The following is a 21,395-nucleotide window of genomic DNA, read 5'->3' as shown; positions in this document are numbered from 1 at the left end:
ATTGAGAGCGTAAAATCATTCATTCTGGTGGGCCTTTCTGACTTTAGAGCAGGAAGGAATATGTAATTATCGAGACACATGAATAACAAAAAAACCCTACATCCATATGCAATAAACAAGCTCAAAACTCAGAAAGTTGCAATCCAAGCTTTTAATACTATTCTTCTCTAAGTTTCACTACAACAGAGAGTTAGCAGAGTCTCTTTTAAACGACAAATGAATGAGGAAAAAGTAGTACTTTAAAAGCTCAAAATATTAATTATTATTAATTATTCTTGTACAATATACATAACAAATCTATACATTTCCATGCCTTATATAGTTTCCAATCTGTAAATTTTGAGAAATTAATTCTGTTCTTTTTCATTTGAAGTATATCAAAATCATTAGTATTTTTATCTACTGGAATTCCCTGTTCTGAGATACAAACACTAAGTATGGTTATATGGTAAAAATATATTTTTTTTTTATTTTAGAAATATTGTGTAAAGCTTATGAATAAGTACAACTTTAATGAAAATTTATCAAGGCCTTTGAACTGCAAATAATATTATTTTAAATAATTCTGCCACTGTATTGCTACCCAAATCATAAAGTAGGATAGAATACACAACTTAGGTGAACACACATTAAGTGAATTTGAACCCATCTTGAAACCTTGAACTCTTTTTTGGTTTTTCATATATTTTGATATATCTCTAACTTTCCATTAAACAACAAAATAGGAAATCTGAAATCACTTGCTTAAAAAAGTGGATCTGGCATGGTATATGCATGTTTAAAATGTCACATTTTTTTCTTTTTAAAGGCAGAAGCTTTTTAAAGAATCTTGAAGTCAAGTCTGGTTTGTGCTACCAAGGTTACTTTTGCACATTGCTATGTACAAGATAAGTACTGCTAAAGAAATGACCTTTTTTCTCCTGAATACTTCCACTTTGCCTCACATGATTTTCTTTTCAGAGTTGGCTTGCACTGAAACAGCTCAAAGAGCAGGAAGCAAAAACCCAAGTCTCATTGAAAAAGGTTAAGTAGGGCTGCTCTTATTTAATATTTTGACAACACCTATAAAGTAAAAGCTAAGTCCAGATACCTTCTGCTAAGCAAGTGTATGATGACAAAAATCATCCTTTCACTTTGCCAGTACCACATTGCTTCAGGGACTCTTTTGTTAGTATGCACATTCTGTCTGTAGCTCTCTGTGCCTGAGCTGAGAAGAGGTGCCTGAGCTGGAGCCTGTACCATACTCAAGAAACAAGAGCCAAGATGCTTATGTCTCTTTATCTGTCCTTTGACAGCCTGGACTCAATGCCCTTCAGAAAAGACAGGTAAAATGTGATTACAGTCAATTGTTGAAAGGAGATGTAGTTAGGCTTTTCATCAGAATAACAGAGTAAGTGTGGGGATTTGGAGTCAGAGAGTTTCCATTGAATGGTACCATTGGATTTCACCTGAAACGGGCTTAGATTGTACTAGTCACACTGCTTTATAGAAACTCACTTGGCATGTATCTCATGCTGATCTACTGCTTGGAAGTGCTAGATCTTGAAGGGATAAACTAAGAATTGAGAAAAAAGTTGGTAAATGTAATTTCTTTATTAATTACTAAAGCAGCTTTAATTTCATTCTCAAGATTTTTGTGGTGATATGTAGAAAGAGCTGCCCATATGTAAGACTCTGAAAAGTGACTCCATAGCTTTGTTCCTATGGAAAGAGCCTGTCATAACATCAATCAGTTGTGGTATGATTCACCAAACCTCTTTGGTGCAGATAAGGACATAAGAAATAAACCAGTCACCATCATATTTGTTAAAGGAAAAAATCTGGTGGAATTAGACTGCAGTAACATATGCTAATATTTTTATTGTAAGACAAAGACTGGTCATTGTTCATGGTTGTTGTTATTGAAAAAACCCAAATTAATTTAGATGCTAATGCAATGAATTGTCACAATTCTCTATATCAAAATAAAATGGGCGCAAATTAATGCATTATGTCAGTATAAGAATCTACATTTTATTAGTAGTTTGTCATACTTTCTCTGTGTTTCTCCTTTTCTCATTATATGTAATTATTTCTTAGGTTAATGAGAACTTCATTCCTACTAAACCTTTCAAGATCATAGTGCATGCACACATAATTGCACCAAAGTTTTGTTACTCCACTGTCTTCACTACTAGAAATATTGAACACTGCTAATAATACTAAACAATATACACCACCAACCCTTCCAACCTGTGCAATCAGCCAGTACATGGAGCCTTTTTAACTGATTGCCAGAATAAAAATCATTAACTGTATGGTTCCATGTATCATAGGTGTAAGTTTGTTTAATAATCTTGCCTTTCTTCCAGTATGTTGGGAGCAAGCAGGGTGGGCATCTTCAGATTCCCAGATTTGCCTTTTCTGTAACTATCTTGGCCAAAGGAAAATATGCTGTTTGGCTTTCCCCCAGGTCCATGCAAGACACAGCATGCACCACCTGCCTGCTGGCCTGCTGCTTCACTCACACAGCTGCAGCCTCTGAAACCACGGGGATCCACATTTGCTTTTCCAGCTCACAGTTTTGCTCTGATGGCTTAGCTTTTCACTAGCCTTTCCAAGCAGCAAGCTGCTGTGCATGTGCAATGCTCAAACCCATTGTTTGAGCATTTAATTACCACTTAAGAGAGATTTATTTCCTCCTTCTCTTTAACATAAATTAAGGGTGGTGAGCAAGCTTGCACTAAGATATTCCTGTGGAAGGAGCAAACTGAGTGGCACACAGTGAATACCTGAAGAAAAAAACTGCTAGATGTATTTGAAGGCTAATGAGATGAAAAAAAATTGAAATCCACACATATTTGATTTCTAATTGTACCTCCAATTTACATTTGTGTCTGCATGTATGAATATCTGGTAGACACACAGATAAAATTTAGTAACAGGAGAGACTGGAGACTGAGGTTTCTAAATTTCTTATTACCTAAGTTTTCCAATTTGCAGATACACTTTTTAAGCCAAGCCATTGAAGCATGCAGGAAATCTTTACCTTGTTGGATTAGAATGCAAAACAAGGCAGTGTTTTTCAGGACTATGCCTGCTCAGTTTCTTTTAATCTAGCTAGAATCCTTTGTTTGTTTGAGAGATAGTGGGTTATGACCTCAGTACTTTGCTATCAATGGTAAGAGGAAGAAAGTGATTTTGGCTCTAGCATTTGGAGTAGGAAGCAGGGATTGATGTATAAAGAATATCTTGTTGGAAGTCAGATTCCATATGTGTAGATGAGGCAAAGACTATCTTCTGTCTTTTACATGTTGTTACGCTAAAGGATCGTCATATCTTCAGCAGGAAATATGTGGTAAAGATAGGATTTGGGAAGCTAACATTATATTTATACACCTGTGCTCATCTCATAAAATGCAAAGAAGACTGAAAGAGTTGTAATCCAAGATAGATGTAACTCTTGAAGAAAAAAAGTGATTACATAATCCAGAAAACATACTTGGAGAACATTAATAATGCTTTCTAATTTACATACTTAGATGTATATATTTTATTTAATATTAATATTCTATTGGTTATTAATTGTATTAGAATACAGTAATTATTTTCAATGTGCTGGTTTTGCATCACAGAAGTAATGTTCTGTGAGAAAGAGAAGCTGCTAGCAGTTTCCTCCATGTCTGACAAAAAAAAACCAATCAGTAATTATCTTTGAGAATTGACAACCTGTAAAAATACTGAGGAAGCTGATATGGCTCTATGAGCACCTGTTGTTAAAAATGAAAAATCCCAGGAATTTTGTCTTTTTCTTTTCTGGCTTGAGAGCAGGTAACACAGTTAGCATGGCCCCCCACCACGTCATCTGAGCTGGGCCAGGCTGGGCCAGGTGGGCTCTGCCAGGGGGCCAGGGCCCATCGGCTGCCAGGGCAGGGGGAGAGGAGCCACGGGGCTGAGGCCAGGCTGGGTCCCACTGGGACAGGGAAGGGCACTGGCTGCTGGGTCAGGTCTGGCTGCTGAGATCCCAGCCCTCCCCACAGCGCGGCTGCTGCACAGAATTGAGGTGGCTCTGCAGCCCACACAGAAAGCAGCCCCAAGCCAGACCGGCTCAGCCAAGATTCTACCACTGTTGAGATTCAGCTGAAACCACCGGGCAGCGGGGAGGAGAGGCCATCAGCCCCTAGCTGTGCTATCTGCTGACTTCTAGCCTGGCTGCTGAGATCTTGGTCCTCTGCCCCAGAACGGCTGATCCTGACCCAGCCCCAGCGCAGCCACTGCAGAAAGCTCCATTGTAAAACAGCGCTGGCCAAAAGCTACCAAGCCCGGCCAGGGTCTTGTGACCATCTGTAGGCCCCAGGTGAGATAATAAGTCTTTCAATGCTTTAATCATCCCTCGAGTGAGAGAAAAGGACAAAGTGCAGGCACATAGAGGAGAAACATGAAGAGACCAATGTCAATGAAGAGAAAGTTGAGTCCTGAACGGGAGGGTGTAGAGTTGTGTTTTTTAGGTTTTATTACATTTGTATTATGTATAAGTTTGTTCCATGTACCCCCAGTCCTATAACGATTCCCTTCCAGGTCTTCCCGTCTCTCCCCGCGGGTCTGTTGTCCCCAAGAAATGCCAAGTCACTGTGTTTACCCCCAAATGTCTGTCTGTCACTTGGTATCCCTTCCCCCCACCTGGAATATTCCACCCGGGACGCTGGGCGATAGGCAGATGACCCGGGACCCTCCACCTGTCCGTCCTTCATTGGATGTACCCCCGTACCCCACTACCCTCAAACCCCCCGTGGCATTACCCCATTGGCTGCCCCAGTTTCCCCCTGTCCCGTACTTAGTCCGTGCGCGCAGCGCGCTTGAGGCTTTTTCCTGGCTGGCACCAGCGCGCGCCGCCACCCCGCCCAAGCCGCTTGGTGCTTTCCTCCTGGCCAGCTCCAGTGCACGCCGCTCCACCCCACCCGCTCGCGGCTCCGACGAACACCGGCGCGGCAAGCCTGGTTCCCTTTGGATTATTGTTTTCCCCGTTGGATTACAATAAAACGGAATTCGCCCCCCGGAGAAAGACTCTCTTCATTAAACCGCCATGGGGTTTGCTGATTGCTCTCCAAACCCACACAGCACTGCCCAAAGCCCGCGAGGGTTCAGCGGGAAGCGCTGGAGATCTGCGCGCTCCCCTTCCCCCCAGGGCTAGCCGGGGCAAGGGAAAGCAGAGGGGAGAAGAGAGCTCATCGGCAGGAGGGATGAGGAGATGCCTTGATCTTGGGTATGAAATCCTCTTGTAAAGCTATGGAGAAGAATTTAATTGATCCATCAGACTTTTTTTTTTCCCCCTATAACACATTGAAGAATTGTGGGGGGATGGATTATTCAAACCTCTGTTGAAGCAGGCAAATGTTGAAAAAGCTGTGAATTTAATAAGAAGTTCGAACAGAGAGAGAGAAGAGTAATGAAGACCCTGTGCCCCAGGGAGAGAAGAAGACCTCTGTTCCCAGAGATGAAGATTATCTCAGAGATAGATAAAGAGAACGTTTGCTTTGGAAGAGCTCATCCTTAAAATAGTACCTCATAACTTGACATGGCCCATAAACACAGCTGCGGAAGAATCTGTGAAAAATGAGAGGGACTTCACAATTGCAGACTTTTTTCCAGGAGGTTTTTATTCATGGAAATTAAAAGACACGAGAGAACTGTTTTCTTGTGGAGAAGTCTCCATAACTTTATTGGAGGGACTCCTCTCACTAAGTGAACTGCAGAAAGACTATTCTAGAAGTGATAAACTGACTGAATTGTTTCTGTACATTGTGAGTGGGAAAGAAAAGGTTGTAGAGAGAGGAGAAGTGTTCTAAAAGTTTTATTCTAATTCTTATTATTATTTCTTTTTTTTTTTTTATTACTGTTAATAAAGCTTTCTTTATATCCTTTTAAGTTTTGAGCCTGCTTTGCCTTCCTCCTAATCCTATCTCACAGTTGGAAATAGTAAACTATATTCTAGTGGGTTCACTAGTGTTTGGCCAGCACGGAAAACCACCACATTGATTGGTGCAGTGGCTGGGAAATCTAGGATTGGCGAACCAAAACCACCACATTCTATTATTTGCATATAGTTCCTTTGATGCTAATCACCTTGAACACTAAAACTCACAGGGTGAGTAGTCACATGTAGTCTTCCATGGGAGATGACTCATCCCCATAAATCCCACTGGTCTGCCCTTTAGGCTCTGATCTGCATAATGGCCTTGGCCTTTCGTGGTGACCTGGAGGCCAGACACCCCTAGGCTTGGGAGGTACACGATGTTGGGGAGGATGAATAAATATGACTGCCTGGCAAAAGATTTACAATAGTACAGCCAGGATGAAGACAATCCCCCCTACTGGCTGGACAATGCCTTTACCTACAGATAGATCCAAAAGTCAAATGGACTGTTCTATCTCAACCCCCAAAATGTATGGCTCATCCCACACCTGTAACCCTACCCTGAAGCATCAGGTGTCTGTGACCCCATTGGCCTAAGTCTTGTTCCAGCCCACCTTGAAGCCCCTGATAAGGGGTCCCTGAGGAGCCAGACACTCTCTTGGAACCCCCATCCTCTTGGAACTTCCCCTCTCTTGGAACCCCCACTCTCTTTGGACCCCCACCCTCTTAGAACTTCCACCTTCTCCTGGAGCATCTTCTTGTCTCCCTCTACCCCTTGTCTCTCCCCTCCCCCATCCCCTCAGGCCTTACCACGTGCTGTGTCTGGCAGCTCCAAGCAAGACCTTTCACCATCTATAATAAACCTGATATTCTAAGAGCAGCCTTCAGAGATCTCTCGTCTCCATTCATCAAAGCCGTTCTGGAGCACAGTATCCCCGCACACCCCATGATCAACACCTCAGGAGAAAAAAGGAAATATGAGTGACCATGTATTGTAGTTGCAGATGTTAATGCTTGCCACCCTCCTTACAGCCACAAACTAAACACTCAGCCATCAGGATCTTCCACCTGGTTGCCAGATATGCCCATCAGAAGCATGTAAGCCCCAGCCAGGTACAGAAATGGATTTAGGTCCCTAATTTATTACTCTGCCACACCTGCCTCACAATGTGTACAACTAAGATCTTACCTGGAACAGTTAAGTGGTAAAAGAGGAATATGCTCCCATATGAGCAGATATAGCCTGGTGTTTATATGGAATTCCAAGGTTGTAAAATTCAACACAAGGTAACTGAGTGTATTGTACTTTGACAAGACGTCTTACCTGCCCTCCTCTAACCCTTCGGTTTATTGGAAAAGACAAATTTATTTGAAACTCTTTGAGACAGCTGTTCTGTAGCCTAGAATTTGAAAAGAGCCGTCATGTTTCAAATTATGATCAAGGTCCATTTTCACTGTCACTCACATCCAGATGTTTATTAGATAAACCATATTATTTTGATCATAATATTATCAATTGTATATAGAAGGCAAATTTTATTTTAGAGCATTTTATAAGGGTTTCAGAGAGAAAAGATAATCAGCAATTTAATAATAGTGAAAAAATTCTTCCAATATATATGGGACATTCACATCTTTCAGCTTAAAAATATAAATGAAAAAATAATTGTGGGAAGCCACAATATTCTACTGTAATGTTATAACATTTAGAAAACAATCCTGAAGGTTCAAGTTCAGTAAATCTTGAGAGCAGATGTGTAACTCTTCCTATACACTTCTAAAGTTTTTTGTCCTTCAGTTGAGCTGGCTGTGCAGGAGGAGCTAAATCCTGTCCTTAGGAGGTATCACTCTGGCTTGCAAATTGATGGAGGCTACTTTAGGATGTTTCCCAAAGTTTCAGTACATCAAATGTACATGTTTAGATTTTGGCATCTAGCCTGCACTTCTTGTCATCCCATGCACTTTTATGGTTTTCACTTGGCTTCAGAATGATCCCGTTTCTTTTTTCAGCATTTTATTTCTTCCAAGTCTTCCCCTCTGTCTTTATTTACATTTCGTCCCCAATTTCAGGATTTGAATTAGAGTAATTTTGGCAAGCTTTAGTCCTTTTCACTGCACCTCATCTTCTCTCAGTCCATTTGGTTGCAGTCACTCAATTTCCAAATTTCAGTATCCTTGGTTTTGATCTTATCTCCTTTCCAGAGGCTTTATTTGAATTTGTTCTCAGATTTCAAGGTTTCATTCCCTTTCCTGAAAGGAAATTCTTCATTTTATAATTTTTTTTCTTCTCAGTCCATTTGGTTGTGGTCACCCCATTTCCAAATTTCCCAATTTTTTTCCGATATTGTTGTTTTTGATCATTTTTTACCAGTGTTTGTTCAACATTGTTCTCTGATTTCAAGATTTCATTCTCTTTTCTCAAAGGAAGAGCATCTTGGGACTAAAATAAATATTAATTAGGAGCAGCCTCAATGCTGTAAAATAAGGCCCTCTCTGCACTGAACAATATAGATGGAATCCTTTTATCCTTTTTTTTTTTTTTTTTTTTGTTGTTGTTATTTTTTGGGGGTTTTTTTGTTTGGTTTTTTTTGTGTTTTTTTTTTGTTTATGCTTTTGATGATTAGCAACTTTGAAACATGATACAAGTAACATTTTCTTCTACTGGCATTTAATCCGTTTTGAGGTGCCCCTTTTTTTATCTTTCTTTGTTCCAGTTATGTTCTAAAATAGCTTTTCAACCAGGAAATTCTTCTCTAGGAGTTTTCTTGCAAACGGTAAGTTGCATTTCAGGCAAATAATTGCTTAAATGTCAGGGGTCACATAAGTGACTATTTGTCAGTGACTATCTTAAGTGATTTAGATAATTGTCCTGGTTTCAGCTGGAATAGATTTAATTGTAGCTGGTACTGTGCTGTGTTTTTGATTCAGTATTAGAATATTGCTTTGGTTGTTGCTAAGGAGTGCTTGCTCTAAATCCAGGACTTTTCAGTGTTTTGTGCTTCCTCTGCCAGTGAGCAGGTGCACAAGAAACTGGGAGGAAGCACAGCTAGGGCAGCTGAACCAAACTGGCCGTGGGGATATTCCTTCCCAAAGGACATAAAGCCCAGTATATAAACTAGGAGAGGTACCCAGGCAGGGCCAATTCCTGCTCAGAGACAGGCTGTGCATCAGTCAATGGATCATAAGCAATTCTGTTGTGCTTTTCTCACTTCTCTTGTGTTCCCTTACATTCTCTCCCTCTCCTTATCAATAACATTATCATTATTATTATTAACGTTATTAAATTAGTTTATTATTATAAATAATAATATTTTTATGTGCTTATGTTATTAGATTTTTATCTCAACACAGAAGTTCTGCCTTTTCTTTCTAATTCTCCTCCCTAAGAAGGGGGGTGAGGTGAAGTGGAAGACAGTGTGCAAAGGGATGCATGGTACTTATTTGCCAACTGGGGTTCAGCCACATGAGTTATTTTGTAGCCTATGGTTTTAATTTTGTAATTTTAGAGGTGGGATGGATTGATTTGGAAAATTTTTTTGCATAGCAGTACTGCTTTGAGCTTTGGAATTTGGTTGTTTTTCATGTGAAAATATTTCTATTATTTTATCTTGATAATAATACAGTAGTGTCAAATAGTAAAACTGACAGTATTGTAAAGTAAACTTAAGTAAAACTGACAGCCTGCATTAGGGAGGTTTGAAATTATTTCCCTGGTCTTCCACTGACCCCTTCCTGGTGGTCCCTCACCATCAACAGATCTGCTGGGTTATATCCATGTCTTTGTGAATGACCAGAATGGTAATGTCCTCTTCTTTAAGACTTTTGTCACCTGCCTTCCTGGCCCTGCCCTTTTGCCTACATGGACATACAGATTCTTGCATGGCCTGAAGGACATTTTAACCAGTCCTTGAATTAAATTGTGAACTTGCAATACAGGAACTTGAGCAGGAGAGCTTTGAGATAAGCTGTAGCATTGCTTTTAGAAAAAAAAAAACCCTGAGTATATTCCCCACTGCAAACTAGATGCCCTCAGCTCTATGGCAGCATTGTGTTTGCTTTCCATGTCAAAGGGATCTATCAGCATAAAAGTCTTCATGTATGGGATGTTCAGGTGCTATAATAATGGGGAATGCATACACCTTGATGAAAAGTAATATCAATGCATTATTTATAAAGCAACAGGGCACTGAAGAATAAGATGCAGAAGCAAAGTGAAAAGCAACAAAAGTCTTTTGTTGCCTTTGCTTTTTATTTCTTGGAAACAATACCACTGAAGCTATGATGATTTGTGCTCTCTATTACAGCAGCTGCATATTAGAAATATTTAGCAAGTGCAGGCTGTGAATGCTTAGCCATAACTATAAATACCACCAAAGTAAACAGAAAGCTCAAGTGTTGTTTAATAGCATGTCTCCAGACAGACAGCTTTCATAGCTCAGTAACTTGGTTCCCCTGTTATTGAATTTCTCCCCCAGAAATATTATACCAATAAAAATGGTATAGTGAGTTTTATGCCAGACAAAAAGATCATTCCATATTGGAATGAAATTCACTCTCCAACCCTTGGAAATATTTTGTTTCTTAAATGAGAGAGTATCATGTTGAAATGACTCTATAAAAGCAGTGTGATTTTGGTTTAGGTGAACAACAATGTAGCTGAATTTTTATGAATATGTTTTGATAGTAAAAGAAGCATTCAGTGACTTAAGATTTTAAAGAAAAGTGGCCATATTTTTTTCTATTAAAATAATGGATTTTAAAAGAAAAATATTTTTTCTTTTAATTTCTTAATTTTAATTAAAATTATTTGTATTGATATATTATTTTCATAGTTTATTTAAATATTGTATTGATACACAAATATTTTGACCTTATAAAAATATTCGCATTGTGGTTTCTGCCATATTATCTCTTTTAGAACGAAACAAAAATCAAAATATCAAATGTTGTATGGATTCATGGTTTCCTCCCAAAAATGTCTTAGTCTTTTATTCATAAACTAAGTGTAGAAGCTAAGGTTTAGCATCACCAAATAATCTATATAATATAACATCACCAAATAACCTATAAAATATAGCCTTCAGAGTTTGAGAATGTCACTACTTATGGGCATAAATAATTTCATAACTGTCATTGGTAATTTTTGCTAAACAAATGGTTCATTCATAAAGTCAGAAAAATCTATTTTTTTAATATAAATGCATTTGAGCAAACAATATGCTGCCCTAATAATGTTAAAACTGGTGTTTACTCAGCCAGCTATCAATTAAGTTTACAATTAATTTTGTCAAGACACTTCAAAATAGTCTCTGAATACTCACATACAAACAAGACTAACATCTCTGTTTGCATGTGATGCAAATTAAGTAATAATATTTTTTAAATCTTCATTTTTTCATGTTAAAAATGAAATTAAAATATTGTCTTGCTTACAGTCTGGTATCAATCTGGTATCATTTTCCTCTTGCAGATAACTGGTTTGGGAAACAAATGCAGGACAGTGGTAATGAAATTACATTGGACCTTTCAAGAATGCAAAGAGATTACTGTTTACTGTGACTTAAGCTTGAATGGTTCCACATCAGAAAAAAAATAAAAGAAAGGAAAAAAAAAAAAGCAAATGTGCCTCTTGACAGGCAGAAGGTCACAAGATCCTCTGTAGTGGGAGAGGATATGTACACTGGAAGAACGGAGCTCTAAATATACACTTCCTGTAAGTTTTTATGTGCAAGAATAAATAAATGAATAAGTAATAAACATGTTTTCTACATGTAGATTAGAGAGAAAAAAATAGAGATTAGAGAGAAAAAGCTAAGCATCAAAAGGCTGTCTCTTCTTAGCCTGCGATTTAAATAACAGCTCAAGAAAAGCCTGAATTAGTGCAGCTTTAAATTTACAAACCACCAGAAAAAAAAATAGGCATGAAGGATTTAGTTCAGAATGATAACTCAAAGTAGAAGCAGATAAAATGCTACATAATTAAGTCTTTCCAAATCGTAAAAAACATTATTTTTAATAATGCTTGAAATGCTACCAGATAGCCAGAATGAGACCAAAGAAGTCAGGGTAAGAAATCAGTAATTTGGAGGTCAGGCTATAACAGGAGATGTCGTGTCTGTTACTATCCAGGCAGACATAAAACCATTAGAATAGTTTTGAGTATGCATTATATTTAGAATTATGCAAGATTCATAAATCATGTTTCTTACATGAACTACATTTTTGTAGATGCTGACTGATTAGAAAAGCCATATATTTTGTCAATGTGTTTTTTGTTTTTTTTTTTATTATGTAATATAAAATCTACAAATTGATGTTTTGAAAAGGTTCTGTGGTTAAAGCATGGGCTCCCTCTGTCTGTATACTTGAAGCTTACAATAAAAAGGGGGGGTTTTCTATAAAAGAGTAAGGAAAAATTCTCATTATTCCTCTACCTTCTTCCTTGTACATTTTCAATATGAAAATATATGCATTTTATTACATTTCTTTTAAATATGAAAAGCCTATGGTTTTAAAACTGAAGATCATATGCAACTTTGCAGTCTCTCAAGTCTTCTCACATGAAAGATTGTATTGTCTTAGGTTATTGAACCTGATCATTTGTTAATTACCTTAGGTTGTGCATTGTAAAATGTAGAGAAGTGGAATATGTGCCAACATTTCTAGACTTTATGTGTTCCTTAATTTATGAAAAAAAATCATGATTTAACAACTTGGTCATCTTTTCCTCTTTTACATACACATACGTACATAACTTCTAACATTCTTCTCTTTCCTCTTTGTTTTTTCCTCTGTGACTTACAAATTTGAACGAGCTATCTTTGATTTTCCTTTGGATGAAACATATTCTTCTTGAGCAGTAGGACATCTCTCACAGTGTAGCCTGATACTAGCAATTATAAAGAAAAAAAAAAAAGTTATTGCTTTTATTTTTAGTTTCTGTACCTTCTTAATTGGTACACTATGTCCTTCCCTACTGTGCAACATGCAGTGCAAGGTGTGTGAATATTGACGTCTTATACAGAGTTAATGTGCCATTGTAATTTTGTGTCCTCCTGTAGAAGAATAATGAAGCAACCCTATTTAGTGTAGATGCTTCAAAATATGTATTTAAAAGATGGGGAAGAGTTTCAGTGAACAAGATTTCTGCCTGGATTTTATTTAGACTATTTTTTTCATATCCAAGTGAAAAATCCACCAAAGAATCCCCCAGAACAAAACTTCACCAAAAAAGGAAATTTATAAAAGAGAAACTGAATAAAAAATTCCAGAGCTCTAAAATTCTCAGTATTTATAATAATTCCAAGAGAAACGAGTTAGTTTTGAAAAAGACCTGAAAAGAGAGGAAGTGCTGAGTTCTGATCGATGGTGACCCATTTGTAAATAAACCTGTCTGAAAAAGATAGATGCTTCATGCTCATAGGAGACTAAAGGACCTGAAGACATGAAAAAAAAAAAAAAAAAAAAGAGAGAGAGATGGCAGATAAATTGGTAACAGAAGCAAAAAGTCACACCATGGCCACATTCAGCTTTGGTGTGTAACAATGCCTGAGAGATTTATAAGAGAGATATATAATACAAAGGTGGCAGTAGGTGTCAGACACATCTCTGAAGCTTGTGGCACTGTTACAGTTATCCAAAATAAAATCAGCAAGTGCAAGGGACTTTTTAGATAAGGACTTTGTCTCTTGGCAAAAGGAAATCATCACAGACTGAAATGAGCTACTTCCAGGAGCTGATACAGTAAAAGGATATGGCAAAACTTGTCATGCATTCCCTGCTCTTGTACATGTACATTTAAATAATACCTGCTTCTGAATAAAACAGAAGTATGGTTCTTGCAAAGGGAAACTTAGATTTATGGTTATTTGTTAAAGTAGAATATTTCATTTTCAATTGGCTGATTAGTAATTTGGTGAAGTTTACATATGAAGACTCACAGAGTTTCCAATACCCCAATAATCTGCAATCCCTTAGAGAACCGTTATAACAAACAGGGGAATACCCTTTTAAAATTTCTTCTAATTTTCTCACCCTTTTGAGATTTTCAATGAACACAAAAATAAATAACAGACTGTGTGTTTAATATTTTTCTGGACCAGGACAAATCAAGAAAGAGGTAAGTGAGAGACTGTATGCTCTGTGCAGTCATAACTTCCTTGCTTCCCTGGATACTCCTGGGAGCAAATATGGTTACCACATTTATTGTACATATCAGTGAATTAAAAAAATAATATGTGATCTTCAGTTATTAGACAGAGGCAAATTGATTCCCTGAAACAGCTGAAACTGAGTTATTTCCTGCTTTCTCTGTTGATTTGCAATAAATCAACTTGATACTTTGTACAAGGGTTTTCTTCTTTCCTGGGTATTTTCTGCTGTCATAGGAAACAACAATCTCTAAGCCTGGACTACTGTGAAGCCTTGGCTCCCGTAAATGGCAAGTGAAGATTTCTTTGTTCTTGCTTTTGCTTTTTTTGCTCCTGCAGAAGGAGTATCAGTGGAATTTCTCCAAAAGACTAACTCCTCAGTGAAGAGATATATTTAGAAAGGAAAGTGTGCAATCCTGAGGTGTGTTTTTGACCATGCCCAGAACTGAAGGCCTTGGTGCAAGTGTTTTGTTGCTATGAGGGTTGCTGGCATGTGTCCCCAGGAGGCCATGCTCCAGGTGCCCTGCAGACCAACTGGATTATGCTTCAGTTATTGCATCAGGTTTCATCAGCTTTTTGATTTAAAAAAAAATGATAATTTTAGTTGATATGGAAGGTTGGGAGTCTAGATCTTTATTTTTCTCTGTTTACATATTAGTCCAACATTGCTAGGGAAATTATAACACAGGATTCTCAAAACTATTGACAATGTTAATCATTTGCACATTACTCTTCCCAAACAATTGTTAGAATCTATCAACCCTGATATTTCTTTTTAGATTTAAACATTATTTACTTAGTCATCAAACCAAATTGTTGCTGCAAGAGAGCATGGGTTTATATTTTTGTTACCTAAGACACTGATAGAGACCTAGGTTTTTATGGATATATGATTTTATTACTTTATTCAATCAGTGATATCTAGATTGTGAAATTAAAAAATACAATACATAGGAAACAAACCAATAGGAATTAAAACCAATTGCAATTTATTGACCAAAAGTATATTTGGTTAAATTTGTAGTGACAATTAAACAGACAGTGTGAACCTCTCTTGTATGATTCAAGCACTATCCAGTACTGCACCCTTAAATTACCTTTAAAACTGTCCTTTAGCATTAATTTTAGGTGTTTTGGAAAAGGTAATCACCAGCCTATGAATGTTTACTCAGTGGATGAATGGAACATTGCAACTGAATGGGATGTGCAGGTTTATTAAGGGGGTTTAATTCTTTGCTGCATGAAGACTTTGAACAAAACTGTCCAAATGCACCATACTGCCAGTGAAATTTTTGTCTTTAAATTAAGCAAAGTCAAATGATAGGGGAAGTGCTGGATCATAAAGGAGAATACCCAATTATTCTTGTGCTTGGATTTGTCCTGACTACTGCTCAGTTAACCCACAATCTACTGTTCTACAATCTACTTCTAAAAACTTTTTTAGTAATCTTACAAAAACATGAGCATAATTCTCCACAGATGGCAGGGGAGAAATGACAGTGGTGAATATGTCTCCATTTCTTTCCTTATTGACACTGGTTTTCATATTTGAAGCAGGTGTATCATTTTAGAACAGCCTTATGGAAACACAAAATGGTCCATGCAACACAACTTCATTAGCTCCAAAAGAGTTATGCTGAAGGTGGATTCTAGTACAAACCATTTTTGTATTTTTTTCAGTTACTAGCAACCTTCGTACTTTGCAAGTACACTTCCAACACAGTTTTGTTGCACATTTCTTTACTATTAACATTGAAAGGATTCGATGTTTTCATGTCTTAACGGAAAAAAAATCTAAGTTTGCATTTGGCATAAAATATTTGAAACAACAAAGTTAAACAGAACATTCCTCAAGGTCTTACATTTTATTCCTGTATCTTTGTTAGAAACTCTGTTCATGCCACATTATTAAATAATATATAGTCCAAAAATGGAATTTATTAAACCTACTTTTACCTATCTTCACATATTCCCGAGAAGAAAGCACTTCACACACATTTTAATTTTCATCACAGTTTAGCCCATATATATGCAATTATACCATGCTGCATTTGCTGTTCTGTATATTTTTTTCAAAAAAGATATTATATAGAAGATTTCAGATACCGACTGCTCTGCTAAAATCAAACTACTTATTTCACCAGTACCATGTGAAAGTTTAATGACATATAAATACAACATACATGTTGATCAACAGCATAAAAAAGCATTTAAATTTAAACAATAGAATCTAATTTATCACATGAAACTTCTCTTGTCTAGTTCTGTTTATATTTATTTGAGTATAACTGGTGAGTATTAAAGGCTATTTTGAAACAATTTTCATTCAAAGATCTAAGTCTCGTTGCCTACCATTTTAATATCTGGTATTTCTCTGTTGGCCAAACTGATTTTTCTGGTATTTTTGTATGAAGACTATATGCAAAATTATTATCCAATGAGATTAAAAAAAAAAAAATAAGGTTTTGTACTTAGAGTGTAATGAAAGAGAAATTTGTAATTAAGTTATCTTAATTTTTGTTGTACTGAAGATCAGGGTGTCCTTTACTGGGAAAAGGGGAGAAAAATGCTTTCTTGCTTACAGTAGTTGTTCAATCATGCTCTAAATTAGGTGTAAGAGAGAGAGAAAACTATTCAGTGGGTGTGCATATTTATCTCAGTATGACTTGACAAAACAATCAGTTCTGATGCTGTAGAATTATTTTGCAAATTATCCAGTCATAGATCACAAATACTACAGGTTCCTTATTTTTCCAGTTGCAAGTTTCATGCAATTTTTGTTAAAAAATATAGTTATAACTTCAGAAGTTTTTCAGCAGATGCAATGACTGGAGTCAGAGCATAAGATTTAATTAAGGAATTTAGGCTATTGTCTTAAACATGCTAAATATATATATGATAATAGAGTGGAATATATATTATAGGGTTTTATATATATGTTCTATATATATATGACAGTAGTGTGCAATTTAATCATGATTGTTCAACTGGAACATTATCAGTTTTTCCAGTAGTTGTCAACATTAAGAGCCAAGAAATAAAAATAACAGTACTATAGCACAGCATTTTTGCAACTTTATTGACATATTTCTTCTGCATTCTGCTCCTGATCATATCTTACATATAGGCTTTAATCTGCACAACCAGTAGTTAGACATCGAAGTGGCTATGCTTACAGTCACATACACATATATACACAGATAAATTCTGCAAATGAGTTAGCTTTGACATAGATAATCACAGAAGTAAGGGACAAATTATAGATTGCAGCATTAATTGCAGCCTGTCCGTGTGTAGAAACCATATGGTGGTACATGCCACATTTATGCTCCCTATATTCAAAAGGCTCAATAAAATCAACCTACAGTATTTACCAGCAGAGTATAAACACTGCACATGGCTACAGGAAAATAGCTGCTTACAGTGCTTTTTACCTGATTTTTCCCTAGGGTTTGCTTGAAAGTATTTGCAGAATATTAAAATGACCTCCCTAGACCACAGGAGTATGGGTATAAATGAGAATTATTTTGATTGATTAGCTAATTACCTCAAAGTACTGTAGTTTATAGTTTGCATATTAAAAGGCATAGTATTAGGTGGTGGAGAGAATTAAGCAACTTTAAATACATCAAATGCAATAAGTGTGCATAGTTGGATAAAAATATTTTTGGAAGTCTTATTTTTTTTTGGTTTGTCATATATATTTTGTGGTTTGGAAAGACAAATATGTTTATTTCTTTATTTACTTATTTCAGTGTTTGCCACTTTTGCTTTCATTGTATTCCTTCTGACTCTTCTGTTTTTTTTTTTTAACTTGACTTGCATCTTTTTTTTTTATTAGTGTCTGTGGCAGTCCTCTAATAACTAGTACAATCCATAGGCTTTCCTTAATATGGATGCATGGATAGAGAGCTACTGCTGCAGCTTCCCACAGTTCTATGTCAGATTTGTGTTAAAAATCTTTTCCTTGGGCCAAGTTTCAATTCTCCTGGTGAGGGTGACTATTTCAGCACTAGCATTTGCGATGCAAAGCAAGTGTGGGAGTCATTAGTTTTATTGTTGTCTTCATTATGGCAGATTTAAATTAGGGGTAAATGATTAGATCAGATAATATTCACTCCAGTTCTCCCTTTAACAAACAAAGGCTTCTTAAAGTTGTGAGATATTTTAAAGAATCAGACAGATTTTAGTCCTTTCAATACATTCTACACATTTGGGGAGTAGAGGGCACTTGATATAGCAGAACATAGATGACTGCTAAAGAAGCTTGTTGCAGCTGAAAATTGGCTTCTTGATGTTTATGGAGAGACAAATTTTGTAGTAATATTTTTTTGTTATGGATTTCTAAGTCATAAAAATATTCATATATTTTGAGAAATCTTGCTTTGAACAGATACCAGAAGTTAAACTCCAAAATTTTGATATCAGTACACTAAAGACCACCCATACTTAGAAATAAAATTAAGAGAAGATCCTGAAGATAATTTAACCCTGAGGAAAACACAGAAAATGCTCTTAACCTGGAAACCTAATAGAAATAGATAAGTATGATTTTATTTCTGTTATATATGCATAAATAGCTGTTCAGATAGTGAGTAAATATCTACAAATGCTGCTATTGAATGCTGTCTTCTTTAAAAGCAGAATATTGTCATTTATTTAGTGAAATCAAACTAAGCAGAGTCATTTTAAATTATACATATTGAATAGGTTAATTCTTTTCTTATTGTTACTTGGCCTCTGTGTTTGAAATCTGTATATTTACCGTGGTTAAAATACTATGATGTGATGGTGAAATAACACATTAATTTCCTCTAATGTTTAATTGCACTTGTGTTATGTAAAATCAACTAAGAAAAAAAAGGAAACAGCATCATCCTTCTATAGTCTGTGTCAAAGACACATTAAGATTAAACACAATACTTTGCAAAATTTGACAATGTCAGGTTGTAGAAACTCTTCAGTGATAATATGAAAAGGATGTTTTACTTACAGGATATTTGTATCTTCAGTTATATTTGTAACTTCAAACATAAGAGAAAGAAATATAACTTAAGACTTCATCTCAGTACGCTTTTACAAATAGGAAAACCAAATCATGGTACCTGATTAGGTCTAGGGATCCAGAAGAATTATTTTGAAGAACGAATCCTGTTCCATTGGCTGGCAGAAAAGGCGAATATTAGTCAGTTGAAGAGCCGCACGAATACATTTTCCTACTAACTAGCTCTTCAGCACCACCCAGTGCCTAACCCTGAATATGCATTTTATTGATGTACAGCGCGAAGTGTGAAACATCAGCCACAGCCATTATGACACATTTGCCAAGGAGCTGGGCAAATTACTTGTGGTCAGGAATACTGCTGTGATTTAAGTTCTGTAGTGGCTGTATGGAATATTCTTTGGATTTGAAACATATGTTAGCTAACCTGAATTCCCTGAGCAGTAGCATCGTGTTGTTAATGCCCCACAAGGTTCATTTATTTAGCTTGTTTTGTGCATCCTCATGAAAAACAGGTCATGTGAACATCCTGTTGCTCCGAAAGTATTTAAGACCTGTTCAATACACAAACATCTAACCCTTAAAGAACTCCTTGCTTTTTAAATCAAAAGGGGTTTTTTTGTTTATTTATTTATTTATTTATTTTAATTTTAGATAGCTCGACAGCATAGATGGGCAGAATACTCATTCAGTAGCAGTATGTCAGAATGTTTTTGAGCTGCTTCTTTTTCAAACTGCTGGCATAAAATAAAGCAAGAGCTGAAATCCTCTGTTTTATCCTGAAGCTGAGTCCTACAATCACAATCATTGTAAATATGTTTATTTATAGGAATCTCTCTGGAAAAAAAAAAAAAAAGTTGTGCTTGTCATTGCACTGTTCTATACTGATGCTTGGAGAAACCCCCACATATCATTATCACCAGTGATAGGAGGGCAAGTGCTTTTTAATAACCAATGTTTTGATTTATCATGATTATTCTTTCTTACAGAATATTTGGGGTAAAACATTAGATTTGGTGCAGCTCATGCCCATTGTACAGTAAACTTCAGTTACCTTATCTTCAATGAAGCACTTATAATTTAAGAGTAAAAACCATTTATATTTATTCCAAAATCATCCAATGTTGGTGTGGAGTTTTCACCTACTTCGTATATTTTTACATTGCTACCAATCTTTCAAGATTTTTGCGGTGCAAATGTTTCTGAGTTTTGGTTTTCTGTTGAAAAATAGCAAGTTTTTCCATTCTTCCCTAAAGCTGATTTTAATAAGAGACTTAATGCAGATCAACATCCCACTGAGCAATACTTTATTCACTAAGCATCTAATAAGCTTTTTGCTAAGTTGCTGAATTGGGAATAAGAAGAACTCAATCTCCATAAATTGATCTTTTAGCTTCAGCTGAGCAGTTCTCTACTGAATAATAATAATTGTAAATAAATAAAACAAAACAAAATGACAACAAGCATAAACGAGTGCGCAGGAAGGCTGGGCAGTTTCATGAAGCAAAATGTAAGCTAAAGCCAATGGTGAGAGCGAGGCAGGGGGAACTGGTGTCCTCACCAGCAAGGGTGCAGTCTGGTAGGAGTCATCAGAGGAGGCAAACTTGGGTAACACCCCCGTGGTGCCCATGTGAATCCACAGGGACAAAAGAGGTCCAAGTCAAAGCCTGTAAATCACATCAGAAAGGGAAGAATCAGTAAGATTAAGGGAAGAAATGGCACAGGAATTCCCACAGCACAGAAAGGGACAAGGGTGGTGGCTGCAGAGTCTCTTGGTGTATTCCAGTCCTCAACAAAAGGCAAATTTAACTTTTAAGAAACCAAATTCATACTCAGCTTTCTAGTGATACACACACACACAAAAAAAAAAAAAAAAAAACCAAAAAAACAAAACAAACAAAAAAAAACCCAAAAAAAAAAACCCCCCCAAAAAAAGAGATATGAAGAGGAGAAGTGCAAATATTTGATTTGGCACAGCATGTTCCACTTATGAGGATTATTTATGAAGAAATCAAAAAAGATAATTTCCCAGAAATGTCAGTTCTTATGCAGCTTCTTTTTTACACAAAGAGCAGGTGGTGCAACATATGTGCATGATGTGTGAGTTCCACCTCTTTCTCCTTTACAGAATATCCAAGGCAACATTTCCTACTTCCCAGTCTGTTCCCTACAAAATAAGAAAAGGTGTGTACCAGTGTTAGATGATCTGGTGTTGACAGCATGACATCAGGAATCTTAACTTGTTCCTCTAGCCTCCCTGATAAATGAATTTTTTACTCTTTTGAGAAAATCATTAATTTCCTGATCCTTAGAAAACCCCACCACTTTAAAAGATCTAGTAGCCATGGCC

The 21,395-nt window shown here is 36.5% G+C and overlaps 1 long non-coding RNA gene across 4 annotated transcripts in view; it reads right to left on the bottom strand.

Annotated features, from left to right (window-relative positions):
• Nucleotides 1-20,878, bottom strand: part of LOC115493833 (uncharacterized) — a 113,955-nt gene extending 93,077 nt beyond the window's left edge. For 2 of the 4 annotated variants that reach the window (XR_003958798.4, XR_012054070.1), the window contains exon 1: nucleotides 19,149-20,878. This is a non-coding gene — a long non-coding RNA (uncharacterized lncRNA). The remainder of the gene's footprint in view (nucleotides 1-19,148) is intronic. The other 2 variants (XR_012054071.1, XR_004367059.3) reach the window with 2 other exon arrangements.
• Nucleotides 20,879-21,395: the final 517 nt, after the last annotated feature.

The sequence above is a fragment of the Taeniopygia guttata genome, chromosome 2, assembly GCF_048771995.1.
Source record: "Taeniopygia guttata chromosome 2, bTaeGut7.mat, whole genome shotgun sequence".
Lineage (NCBI taxonomy): Eukaryota > Metazoa > Chordata > Aves > Passeriformes > Estrildidae > Taeniopygia > Taeniopygia guttata.
Note: the sequence above shows the minus strand (reverse complement) of the source record. Positions and strands in the feature narration are given on the sequence as shown.